This window comes from Acinonyx jubatus, chromosome D1, assembly GCF_027475565.1.
Source record: "Acinonyx jubatus isolate Ajub_Pintada_27869175 chromosome D1, VMU_Ajub_asm_v1.0, whole genome shotgun sequence".
Lineage (NCBI taxonomy): Eukaryota > Metazoa > Chordata > Mammalia > Carnivora > Felidae > Acinonyx > Acinonyx jubatus.
The window spans coordinates 72,966,411-72,980,393 of NC_069390.1; the positions used below are offsets into that span (position 1 = coordinate 72,966,411).

The window sequence follows — 13,983 nt, forward strand, 5'->3', positions numbered from 1 at the left end:
CCCACCAACATGGGGCTCTATTCCATGACCCTTGGATCATGACCTGAGCCAAAATAAAAAATCATTTGTTCAACGAACTGAGCCACCCAGGTGCCCTGGGATTTCCCCTGTTAAAAAGGTTTTACCTTATTTGGAGGCAAAAATACCTGCAAACATTTGTAAGAATGTATACATTGTTTAACTCCTATCAGTCCAGTTTGAAAAAACTATGTTAACTTTGCTTCTGGTCAGTATGGGAACCTGCCCACTTTAGTATTCACACACATACACACACAGACACACACACAGAAAAGAACACTGAAGGAAATGCATGAACGGACCTATACATCTAGAGACTTGAATTTGACTCCAGCTGACTAATGATATAACTTTGGTCAAGTCATTTCTAGGCATCTATTTATTCATCTTATAAACAGAATGTTTAGACCAGATGACTTTCTCAGCATCTCCACCAATGAGATTCCTCAATTTGTGTAGGACTCTTAAAAATACTGAGAAGTTTTCATGGTAATCTGTGTCTATAACAGTTGGGAGAACTGGTTTCTTATGGAGTTTTGTGGCTGTGTTAAATTTCTCTTTCATTGGAGAAGAATAGTCATCTGTTAATACTGAAAGTTTCCCTCTTGCTATATGGGTGGTTCATATGGCTGCTGTGGCAGAAGCCAGCTCTTGGACAGAGAAAGGTAAAAAGGCATGAGTTCTGCCACCCACAGATCAGGTTTTCCCCCGCCTGGAAGGCTGACACCCCCACAGTTGTGAGGCTTGGCCAGGGGAGACAGACTGAAAGAGGGGGTAGTGGGCTCTTCCCATAATTAAAGGCAGTGGCAGGGGGTGCCTGGGTGGCTCAGTCGGTTAAGCGGCCGACTTTGGCTCAGGTCACGATCTCGTGGTTTGTGAGTTCGAGCCCCGCCTCGGGATTTGTGCTGATAGTTTGGAGGCTGGAGCCTGCTTCGGATTCTGTGTGTGTCTCTCTCTCTGACCCGTCCCCTGCTCATGCTCTGTGTGTGTGTGTCTCTGTCTCCCAAATATAAATAAACACCAAAAAAAAATGTTTAAAGGTGGAGGCAAAAGTCATCTGATTTTTCAATTGTGTGTAGTGCTTTTAACTTCTGAGTATGCTTTTAGTTGTTATCACATTCTATTCACTTACTCCGCTCCCAGACATTTGTTGAGCACTTACTGTGTGCCAGGCATTTGGAAAATATACAATAAACTAACAATTTCAGATGAGTTGTAGAAGAAATTTGGGGTGCTCTGGAAGCATGTAAAGACTGTATCTTGGGATGCCTGGGTGACTCAGTCACTTAAGCATCCTGATTTTGGCTTAGGTCATGATCTCATGGTTTTGAGATCAAGCCCCATGTCAGGCTCCATGCTGACAGTGTGGAACCTGCTTGGGATTCTCTCTCCCTCTCTCTCTTTTACCCTCCTCCACACGTGCATGTGCACTCTCTTTCTCTCGCTCTCTCTCTCTCTCTCTCTCAAAAAATACAACAGTATATCTTAGCTTATGTTGTTCCTGTACAAAGGCTGCAAAGCTGCCTATTGAAAGAAGGCCAGTGTGCCTGGAATACGAGGGAGATGGCTACAGGGTGTGACCGGTACTCAGTAGAGGGTCTTTTAGGTCTTTTGATGGAACTGGGATGTTACCCACGTATGTTAGGGATTTTCTTCCCTCAGGCAACCTCCTGAGATAAACAGAAAAGATATTACAACTCCAGGGGTGCCTGGGTGGCTCAGTTGGTTGAGCATCAGACTTCGGCTCAGGTCATGATCTCGCAGTTGACGAATTTGAGCCCCGCGTCGCTCTCTGTGCTGACAGCTCAGAGCCTGGAGCCTACTCCAGATTCTGTGTCTCCCTCTCTCTCTGCCCCTTCCCTGCTCATGCTCTGTCTCTCTCTGCCTTAAAAATAAATAAGCATTAAAAAAATTAGAAGAAAAGATATTACAACTCCCATTTTAGAGGTTTCATAAATGACTGTCGTACAGCTAACATGTTCAGTGTCTTGCTCAAGGTCATGGTATACCCCAAAGTTTTAGAATGCTCTCACTCTCAACTCGTTCATTCATTCACTCTCCTTTAGTAAATATTTATGAGTGCTAAGACCTCTGGCGGAAGGCCTGCGATTAGGCTGAGTATTATATGCTGCATTCACAGAATCTAGTAAACATGGGAAGGCCTCGAATGGCCTAACTGGAAGTTCCTCTCCTACTCTGTTCATGCAGATAAGGTCCCCTGGTCAAACACTCCCCCTGACCCCCCTTATCAGAGGGACCCGGCACAGTTCCTGGTAATCCCGGCGAGCCTACAGAATTGCTCAGATAAGCCAGTCACATTGTACTGTGAGAAACCAGGCATTCCACTTCCCTTGGTGCTACAAAGCTTGCCTTCCATGGCTGCTGGTTGTTCCCTGTGTTCACAAGTACAGCCCCCAGGAGGCTCTGCATGGCATCCAGTATCCTCCTCCCCTGACTCTGAGTTTATGTGACTAATGAAATGTTGTCTATCTTGTCTGTCCACTGTTGAGTGTCATGTACCAGCCACGTCATGACCCGAAGATAGGAATTCTTCCCTTACCAACACGGTGAATAGGAGGCCATTCAAACAGTGCCAGAAACAGACTTTAAAGCAAGTAAGTTTAAGGAGTTGATACATGTTGGTGTCAGCTGCCTCTGTATACCTTGAATTATGAAGTGAAGTAACAGTAGAAGTTTTGTCTAGAATTAAGGGAAGCGTTTGCCTCAGAGGACTCCCACTACCAAAACTACACTGGCGAGTTGTGTTGTTGGTGTTATTTGAATGCAGCCCACAAGGTGAAAGGCAAGAGGCACAACTGACTTTATGTTCTGTGTCTGTGCTTAGTTCACATGAAACCAATTTTCTCGTTTCTTCCAACATTACCAGCAAAAGGTAGCTAATCTGCCATGCATTCTCTTTCAGTAGCATTATATGATGTAGGTTGGATTTTCTTAGGAGATCAGAAGGTCTCCAGGGTCACGTAAATGGAAGTAAAGCACATTTTATTATGACTCTAAGTGAATGTAAATGCTTAGTTATAGGCACAAGGGGAGGCAACCAGTTGTTGGTTCTGACTTTAATAAATACTTTCATTGAATGCTGTGTAACCAAAACATACAAATAAATAAACCATGTGGAGTGAAATCATTACTTCATAGATGAGGTGCTAAGAGAATATGTTTAAGGTGTTGCTGAAAACATTTGCTGTGGAGTGAAGTTTAGGAAAGCTGCTAAACTATTATACTCAGTCCCTTTTGTTCATCCAGACCAGTGACAAGATGCTATTGTACACTTAGGAGTTTCTTCCTCGAAATGGGTGACTGAGAGTGCGTCGTGGATAAGAAACTCAACTGATGATCAGGAAGGAAGACCGGGATTGTCAATGTAATCCTGGCTTCATTGTAGCATTTGTTAAATTGATGTCCCATCTGTGAGTATGCACTGCAAAGAAAACACTAAATTATTCCAATCAGTTAAACTGGAGTCCTGCTGTTTTCATCCTTTGCTCATCTAAATAAAGTATCTGGGCACTCATGATATTTAAATTATGTATAGTCAGGAAAATTATGTTTGTGTAGATTGTTTGCCTCTTTATATTATATATTGGGATCGCGTGATGTTTTTAGCTGTTCATTATTGCTTTAGAAATCAAATCCCAAGCCTTAAAAAAAAAAAAAAAAAAAAAAACAAGCAGAGCATAAGCTATGAGGTTATAGGAAGTTATAAATTCAAGGGAAGGGTGTATTACTTATTTTAGTACATTTGTGCACGAGTCCAGTTTATTTTATTTAAAAAATGTTTTGAAGAGCGTTTATAGTTGAAGGTGGATTTTGGTTTTTTCATTTGATATTATTCTAGGAACACTGAAGAGTAATGTTATCTTGGTTCTGAAAATTTCTCAGGATTTTTAAGAGGCAAATTGACTTACGAATGAATTGAGCCAACGTCTAAAATATGTGTCTCATATTTGCAGCTGTTGTGCAGATTACTGTACCTTTTTGATTTCTCTCCTTCGTGAGATTGCAGAGCACGGGAGGCTTTAAGTTGCTGGCCAGGAAGTAGAAGAACACCAGATATTTGATTCTAGCGCCCAGTGGGACATGTAGGAATCGGACTCTTGGGAATAAGACTGTTAAGAAAACCTCAGCATCTCAAAATCTGCGACTTAAAATAATAGTAAAAAAAAAATCATTACAAATAATTTGTTAAAACACACAAATATGCAAAGCATAATTTTCACTTTATTTCATTCCACAGAGATAACAACTTTTAATTACTTTGACACATTGTTCAGATTTTTAAAAAATGAATTTTACTTAGAGAAATGGGATGATACTACTGTGAGTATTGTTGAACTTGGTCTTTTTACTTAATTATACATTTGGACATCTGCCATGGCCGTGCACAAAGATAGATCTCATTCATTTAAAAACAGTAAGGATACCATAAGCCCTGCTTTTGTTAGTGAACATTTGGATTGTTTTCCATCTTTCATCATTTTCCACATTATTACAGTAGGTAGTCTTTCCACTTATGCATGTATCTCTGTGCATTAAAATTCTTATAGTGGAGGGGCATCTGGGTGGCTCAGTCAGTTAAGCGTGGGATTTCGGCTCAGGTCATGATCTCACGGTTCGTGAGTTCAAGTCCTGCATTGGCCTCTGTGCTGACAACTCAGAGCCTGGAGCCTGCTTCGGTTTCTGTGTCCCCCTCTCTCTCTGCCCCTCCCCTGGTCACGTTCGGTGTCTCTCTCTCTCTCTCAAAAATAAATAAACATTTAAAAAAAATTAAAAACAATTCTTATAGTGGATATTATAAATTTAATAATAACAGCAGTAGCTGTTGGCAACTTTTGGGTCCTTGCCAATGTGACAAGGATCCTGCTGGGAACGTATATATAGTATTCCCTTCTGATCCTTATGACAACATTACTAAGCAAGTTCTTTTTTTTTTAATTTTATTTATTTAGTTTGGGGGGGGAGGGGTAGAGAGAGAGAGGGAGAGAGAGAATCCCAGCACAGAGTACAAGGCGGGCTCGACCCCACAGACCATGAGATCATGATCTGAGCTGAAATCAAGGGTTGGACGTTTAACTGACTGAGCCACCCAGATGCCCCTTAAGCAGGTTCTTTGAGTTTCCCCATTTTACAGCTGAGGAAACCAAGTCTTAGGGAAATTCAGTAACTCCCCAAAGTTATGTAACAAATAAGAAACAGAATCGAGACTGAAACCAAGGTCTTTCTGATTTTACAGCCATCGCTGCCCTTCTGGCTCCCATCACCACGTCTGTATCAGTATTTAACTTGTTTTGTACAAATGCATCCTCTTTTCTCAGCTGGGGCTTCTGTTTCACATTCCTCTCTGTTCTGCCATTCTGGCAGCCTGGTATAGAAGTCGCCATAACCTCTTCTTTAGCCCTCAGATCTGGAGACAAGCCAGAGCAGTCAGTTTTCTTGTTTGCCCCTTCTTCAACTCCATATCGGGCTCTGTTGCTGAGGCTGCATTCCTGGTAGAAGGCAGAGCCTACCTAGGTCTGAGAGAGGGAAAGGGAGAGTTCCCTGCAGGTTTCTTGGATTTATAATGCCTTTGCTGTGAGCCAACAGATTCCAGCTGACCAGCAATCTCTGAAGCAGTCGCAAAGAGCAGCTGTCATCATAAAACGGGAGGGGGGGGGGAAGAGTAAAGAAAAATTGCTTCATGTACAACATGGAAAGAGTCATAGATACTCTTTGATGATTAGAATTATACTGGTATAACTGGGTAGTGGGGGCAGTCACGTAAATGAATTGGGAGACGCTAGCAGGTCATTTGGTAAAATTTATATGGCAGAAATAACCACCATGCTGTGCCGACATTTGGATGAGCTACATGAACTACAGTATGCAGAAAATACAGTATTTGAATGACTTCTGGGCATCCTGTGGGAGGAGTGCATTTGTCTGGAAATTTTCTGTGTGTGCATCATGATCCAGCTCCTTCTTGATCTTCCCCACTTTCCACAGCAAATACTACTTCTACCTTTTATTTTCTTGTATTACTTCTAAACAAACTTGTTTTCTAACATTTATTTTTTTGGCTCACTGTTGGTTAGACTGTGAGGTCTGTGCGGGTATGAATCCTGTCTCATCCATGTTTTAGCCTCACCTATATTTTCCTCCACAATTTTTGCTTCCTTTCTTCCATTTATACCCATAGAGGTACAGTGATGTGTGCGGAAGATACATCAGCTTCTCTCACCAAGTCATACTCTGATAGAAATTTTTCTTCCAGAAAGACCTAGACTCTTGCATATAATCCGACACACGGATAATGTTTATTTATTTGTCAAATGTTTACAGATGAGGTAACGGATGCTCACAGTAGTTCAATAACTGACTTGTCCGCTCAGTCGTAGAACTCAAGTTGCGATCGTCTGTCGCCATGATACAATTCCCAACTCCTTTGCCGAGTGAAGGCAGGTACTACTATTCCCATATACTAAGATGAGGGGGGTATGCCGCATGTCGTCATCCATGTTAGTGATCCTAGTCATTAGCTAGCGAGACAGGTAGGTAGTCAGGGGCATACAGAGTTCTGTCACTTCTTCAATGTGAACAACTGCATCAATTTTCTACAAGATTATCTTTTGTCCCAAGGCATGTCTTCTTGGCATAGAGCCCCCAAGCTGGCCTTATGTCTAGGCTACATGAATTATACAAAGAATTCTTGTTACTTACCAGGCTCCATTGTGATATTTTCTCCCTAAGCAGTTTTATTTTTTCTTTGGTTTTCTATTTTATTTCCTTTCTTAGGCTAGAACTCTTAGGCTAGAATTCTCAGATTGGGCAACATTTACCCATGTCTAGAAGTTTCACTAGTATTTGACCAGTATAAGAAAGAGAGAGGGGTGTCTGGGTGGCTCAATTAAGGTTAAGCGTCAGACTCTCGATTTTGGCTCAGATCATGATCTCACTGTTGGTGGGTTTGAGCGCCATGTCGGATTCTGCATTGACAGCACAGAGCCTGCTTGGGCTTTGCTTCCTCTCTTTCTCCCTGCCCCTCCCCCACTTGGGTACTCACATGCACGCGTGCTCTCTCTCTCTCTCAAAATAAATTTAAAAAACTTGAAGAAAGAAAGAAAGAAAGAAAGAAAGAAAGAAAGAAAGAAAGAAAGAAAGAAAGAAACCAACCAACCTCTGGAAGATACCGCTTAAAAGATGTTGTTGATGAGAGCTCCTGTTAGCACCGGGTGCATAAATACAGGGATTGCGTGCAACTCAAAAGGGAATAGACCTGAAAGAAAAGGAAAATTACTGGGGAACAATGGAATATAGCCTTCATTAGGCATCCTCAGAGAAGGAAAAACAAAGATTTAAAATGTTGGATGATGAAAGCTGATAATAAAAATGCATTCATTTTATCTTATGTAAATTACTGAGCTACAGAAAAAAAAAATCAAATCATTTAATCTAAACCCTACAGCTTATTGGATGTAAATTCTATTAGAAGACTGAGTCATTCTTGCTATCTCTTTGCAGAGCAATAACTGTAAATTTCACCCTATATGTTTGCTTCTACATTGCTTTCCCAGCTAATAACCACCGTTAATAATATTCTGAAATCAGACACCCGGGTTGCTAGACTGTAGTTTGTCTATAGGTGAACAGAATTTATTTGTTCATAAAGAAGTTAATTGGACAAGTAATTTTTGAGAAATGTCTTTGGAAGTATGTGTGCATTGAAAGGGAATGAGCAAGTTTTCACATATATATTTATACAACCTAACAGTTTATCCTGTATGCAATTTTTGGAAAATAAGATATACAGGTCAAAGAATGTGGACGTAAGCTTATACGTGAGCTCCTGTAAGGGAAAAAAACCCAAAACGGATCATTTAAAATATCCCTTGACTCCAACTAAAGCAATTCTTCAAATTAAAAAGAATCTTGTAGGTGTCATGTGTAGTCAATACTGTAATGCAAATGGGGTATTTTAACCCCTTGGAATCCTAGTGTTGGGTTATATGTGGGCTTACTACTTACTCTCTGGAAACTGTGGCATGTAGTAATTTTTTAAATAAATGTTGAGGACTGAAGAAGTTGACTTGTCTCCCCTACACCCCAGCTGCTTATTGGCAGATTTCACTTTGGAAGACATAAGGGAGGTTGGAGCATCCCCAGTGTCCTGAGAAAAGCCCAGAGAAGTCATCTCTGAAGTAATGCTGCTCTAGAGACAGAAAAGGACCATACTGCAGTTGTAGTTAGACATTTGAAATAATTGGACCACATATTGACAGACTGGCTTATGTTCATCATCTTAATGGGGACACCAAATCCAATAAACTGCACAAAAATGAAAGGGCCCAAACACCAAATTAGCATCTGAACAGCTAATTCTATGGTCATGTATGTATTATGGGCATGAAAACATTTGTCCCCATCCTGCCACCCCCCACACATAAGCACACAAATTCATACGTGCTAAACAACCACAGGTCCCGTGGGAATTTTTGTCCGCTGCTGGAGCAAATCAGAAAGGCATGGAAACAGTTCTCGGTTATGAAGAATAAAATCGCAGCTTTCATGTACCCTAAGAAGTGTACTGTTTTAAAATAATCATTAATGAGTTGATGAAAGGGCTTCTGATTGCATAACTGGCTAATTGCAACCTTATCAAAACTGTGGATCTTTTCGTAGATTCATACCGGTAGCTCATGAATAATTAATTCTGAACATATTCTGCATGCAGGGAATAGAAGGTAAGGCTCGTAACACTGTAGCTGTTGAACAAAGGGATTTTTAGGTTGACACTATACACTGTAGTAGGTAGGAGATATGGGAAAGATATGGATAATTTCCATGAATTCCTCTAAGGACTCGTATGTGAGATAGAGGAGAGTCTGCTGTTTTTTTGGTAGACTCATCTTTGTTTTGCTTTAATTTGCTCTCGGAATAAAACACTCCAGAATTGTCCTTTGGGGGGCTGTTACTACGGATTGGTTAGTTACTTTATTGACTGTGTATTAACATTCTCTGAACTACGTGTTCTGCCTGTTTCTTTACTAAATTATACTTTCCAACCTAGGCAGATGGCGGTGCCTGATTCGGAAGGACATTTTGCTGTGCTTTTGTTTCACACACGAGTCTGCCAGTTTTGGGGGCCATGTCCTTCTCCTGTGTCAATAGTCAGTAATGAGAGATCAAAGTACCAAGTAGAAGAGAAATAATACAGAATTTGGTTTCATTCATTCTTTAGTTTATTTTCTAAGCATTTGGTAAGCGCTTTCTTTGTGCCAGATTCTATAATCAAGTGCAATAAAGAAGCCCAGATGTTGTGTCTTTCATCTTTGCCCTCCCCAAATAACATGACCCAGGACTCTATAACCGATAACTGTAAGCTTGCTGTCCTCTAGAAGTTTCATCATGTCTTCATCCCTGTTCCCTGAGTCTTTGTTTTGCCTTTGCAAAACTCATTCAAGGGATTTCCCTAGACAAAACAGTTTTCTTTACACAAAGATGAACCCTGACCTTTACCTTTAGGAGCACAGAGACCTGGAGGGGAAGTTAAAATTAGTTTTCCTGTATATTCTACCAAGATCTTGCCCTAGTGTCCAGCTGCCTTCTGATTCCTCCCGGCAGGTGTTCTCTTAAGTGCAGAGCTCTTTCCAAATGTTGGGGGAGTGTAACCTTGATTGGAGAAGAGGAAGGGGACAGGACAGAATAGAGGAGAGAGAAGGGCAGGGAATAAAAGAGTCATTCATTGCCTCTTTCCAGAAGAAGTTTCTCCTCCCCTTCCCCAGTGCAGTGATATATGGCCTCTGTCCCCAAGGAGTTTTTAGTCCAGTAAGGAAGATAGAAAATTAAGTTGACAATTACAGTATTGTGTGATAAGTGCCAAAAACCTAAGTTTCCACAGATTAGGATCCCCACTTAATAATTGTTTAGAAACTTCCCTCAGGGTGTTTGTATGGCTCAGTTTAATCTGCTTTATATATATATATATATATATATATATATATATATATATATATATATACACACATACACACACACACACATATACATATAGGCAAGTATAGTTACTGATCCCTGGAGGGTATACCAACCATTCAGGAAGTTCCATATGGAAGATGTTTTTCTAGCAAATGAAAGGAGCCTGGTGGTGGCTCATTTCCAGTACCATAGGAGATTAAAAACACAACAATTAAACAGCAAAAAAAGCAACTCATAATTTAGTGTTGCCATTGCTATTCTAGGTAATGGAGAAAAAAATACACCCTTCTCAAGAGCAGGATTTTTTTAATCTATAATATTTGAATTCTTGAATCAGGAGTCATTTATATTATATGGTCTAATCTCATTTTACAGAAGAAACTGAATCCCACAGATGTTTGTAACAGTAGCCTACATTTACTGAGCACATCCTTTGTGTCAGACATCCAGACATAGTTTACACTGATGATCATTTAACTCTTATAAAACCCTAAATTCTAAGAAGTAGTTTCTATGGGAATGCCGTGATATACAGAAGAAAGCTGAAGCTGGGGCACCTGGGTGGCTCAGTAGGTTAAATGTCCAACTCTTGATTTCAGTTCAGATCATGATCTCATGCTGTCAGCGCAGAGCCTGCGTGGGTTTCTCTCTCTTCCTGTCTCTCTGCCCCTTCTCTCTCTCTCTCTCTCTCTCTCTCAAAATAAATAAATAAAAATTAAAAAAAAAAAGAAGCTGAAGCTACGTGAGGTTCAATAACTTGCCCGAGGCCACACAATCTAGAAAGTGGCTGAGACTTGAACCTGGATCTTACTGGCTCCAAAGCCTATGCTCATGACCATTCTGTTAAACTGCACATGTAAGACAACTACTACAGCTCCTGGTTCTTTTGGTCTTGCCTTCTAAATGTCTCTCAAATCCATAATCTGGACTAGTGGTTCTTTTTTTTAATTTTTTTAATCTTTATTTATTTTTAAGAGAGAGAGACAGAGCATGAGCAGGGGAGGGGCAGAGAGACAGGGGGGCACAGAATCTGAAGCAGGCTCCAGGCTCTGAGCTGTTAGTACAGAGCCCCAGGAAGGGCTCGAACTCACGAACTGTGAGATCATGACCTGAGCTGAAGTCGGACACTTAATTAACTGAGCCACCCAGGTACCCCTGGACTAGTGGTTCTTAAGCTTGAGTATGCTGCACAGTTATCTGGAAGACTTGTTAAAACACAGAGTACAGGGTCTGTGTGGACTGACTCTAAGGTGATCCCCCACAGTCCTTGCTTCCTGGTGTTCATATCTTGATATAATCCCCTCCTTTTGTGTAAGGGATCTGTGACTTGCTTCTAACCAGTAGAATATAGCAAACATGATAGGGTGCCCCTCCCATGATTATGGTACATTATATAAGACTGTTTTGCTAACAGATTTGCTCTGGAGACACTGCAGGCCTGATGAGGTATGCATCCATGTGGAGCAAGCTCATGTGACAAGGAACTGTGGGCAACCTCTAGGAGCTGCAGGTGGCCTCCAGGACCTGAAAGTAGCCTCCAGATAACAACTAGCAAGAAATTGGGGCCCTCAGTTCTACAATAACAAGTAAATTAATTCTGCTAACCAAGTCAATGAGCTTGGAGGCAGATTTTCCCCACTTGAGCCTCCAGATGAGAACACAGACTGTCCAACACCTTGATTGACACCTTATGAGACCCTGAGCAGAGGACCCACCTGGCAGTGCCTGGGACTCCTGACCCACAGGAATGACAAAATAATAAATATAGGCTGTGTTAAGCTGCTAAGTTTATAGTAATTTTTTACACAGCAGTAGATGACTAATACATCCCCAGAGTTTCTGATTCAGTAGGTTTGGGGTAGGTCCCAAGAATTTGAATTTATAAGAACCTCTGTGGGGTCAGTAATGCTGCTGGTTCAGAGACCACACTTTGAGAGCCATTGGCCTAGACCCTTGACAATTGCACTGTATCCTACTTGTTTTCTCATATACCCTCTGAACCTCTCTGCTTCATTTTCCACACTGCAGCCAGAGGAGTTCTTAAACACAAATCATATTACTGCTACCTAAGAGCCTTTCCGTAACTTCCCACTGCTGTAAGATGAAGACCCAAATGCTCTGATCCTGCAGCCACTCAAGCCCATCTCCCTTCATTCCCTTATTCTCTCCCTAAGCACACACAGGGGCCTCCTTTCCTTTGTTCACTTTCCCTTCTCTGCCTACAACCCCTCCTTCCCTACAGATGAACTCTGTGCTCCTTTGATGGACTCATACTCACTTCCAGCTCTAGTGTTACCTCCTTAGCAAATCCTTCTCTGGCATCAGTCTGGGTGAGGAGTTTTGGTAATACGTTGACTTGGGGGTTAAAAGTGTGGCCTCTGCACTCCATCTGTCTGGGTTTGGATCTCAGCTCCACCATTTATCATCTCTGGAACTTGGGACAAACCAACCTCTGTCTGTCTCCATTTTCTCAACACTAAAGCATAACACTGAGTGTAGTTACTTCATCAAAGGAGGAAAATTAATACCTTCTACATTAAAATGAAGTTGTAGTAGTAGATTACCTCATTAAGTTAGAAAAATAAAATGGTTTTTTAAAAGTTTTTAATTTTTTTTTTTATTTTTAATTTATTTATTTTGAGAGAGAAGAGAGAAATATGAAACAGAACCCAAGCAGTCTCCACACCACCAGCACAGAGCCCAACTCGGGGCTCAAACTCACGAACTGCAGAATTATGACCTGAGCGAAAAGCAAAAGTCAGACACTTAACCGACTGAGCCACCCAGGTGTCCCTAAAGTTTATTTATTTTGAGAAAGAGAGAGAAAGAGAGAGTGCCCCATGCCTGCACATGGGTGGGGGAGGGGCAGAGAGGGAGAGAGAGAGAGGATCCCAAGCAGGCACTGTACTGTCAGAGCCCAACGCAGGGTTCGATCCCACAAACTGTGAGATCATGACCCAAGCCGAAATCAAGAGTCAGACGCTCAACTGACTGAGTCACCAGGCACCCCAAGAATCAAATAATTTAAATGCATAGAACCTGTCAGGCACCTAGTATACTCTCAGTAGATGGTGATAGTAGCTGCTTTTTGTGTTGTTATTACTGTCGTGATTCTTATAGAACCATATTCCTTTACTTGAAATGTTGCATTTGTTAGTATGAATGTCCATCTCCCCTTGTAGGTTATAAACTCCATGAGAGTAGGAACCACTCTTGCTTCTCATTTCAACCCTGGTGCTTTCTGCAGTATCTGCACAGCATGGACAGTCAGAAGATATAGTGTATATTTGATGAGTGAATGAATAAATGAATGAATGAATGAATGAATGAATGGTAATGGAGTCAGGACCCCATTCCAGGAGGCCTATTCCTGGATAAATGTGTATTTTTTCCACTTGGGTGGAATGTAGTTTGCAATGTATTTCAGTCCCGAATTGTGCCAGTCCTTGAGCCTCACCCTTTGCCTGCTATGTTGTGGTAAGATCATACAGAGAGTGTATTAGGCTTGTCCTTGAACTTGGGTTCCAGTGGACTCTGTGCCATCAGATATAATTTGCTTTTATCACGGAGCTTAGAGAAGAGGTGGTCTTGAGTAATTTTACTTAGGTCAAATACGTGAGCATCTTCCCTTCTTGAGATTTTCCTTCTCACTTCAGTGCCTTCCAAAATAGTAACATGTACTGGATGCTAATAGGACATCATTGCTCTAAACCAAACTATATTAGCGTCTCTCTGAGGTCAAGTACTGTGTGTCCCAAGCTCGGCTTCTGTTCATCAGGGCAGGTCGAAGTGCCGGAACATACATTATACCACAGCTCACTTTGCAGTGTGTTGGAGCATAGCTCCATTCTGTTCTTCATTCCAGACAGAGAAATGCATTTTGTAGATTTTTTTTTTTACTTTATCCTGAGAGCAACAAAAGAGCTGGCCCAGAAAACCAAAGTCTACAAGGTTCTCTGGAGACTTTCTCCCTCCCTACTTCATTTCATTAAC

The 13,983-nt window shown here is 41.4% G+C and overlaps 1 protein-coding gene across 5 annotated transcripts in view; it reads left to right on the forward strand.

The window, feature by feature from the left end:
* The window catches only part of FAT3 (FAT atypical cadherin 3), a 667,592-nt gene that overhangs the window by 261,543 nt on the left and 392,066 nt on the right, over nucleotides 1-13,983 (forward strand). The gene's annotated exons all lie outside the window — the stretch shown is intronic.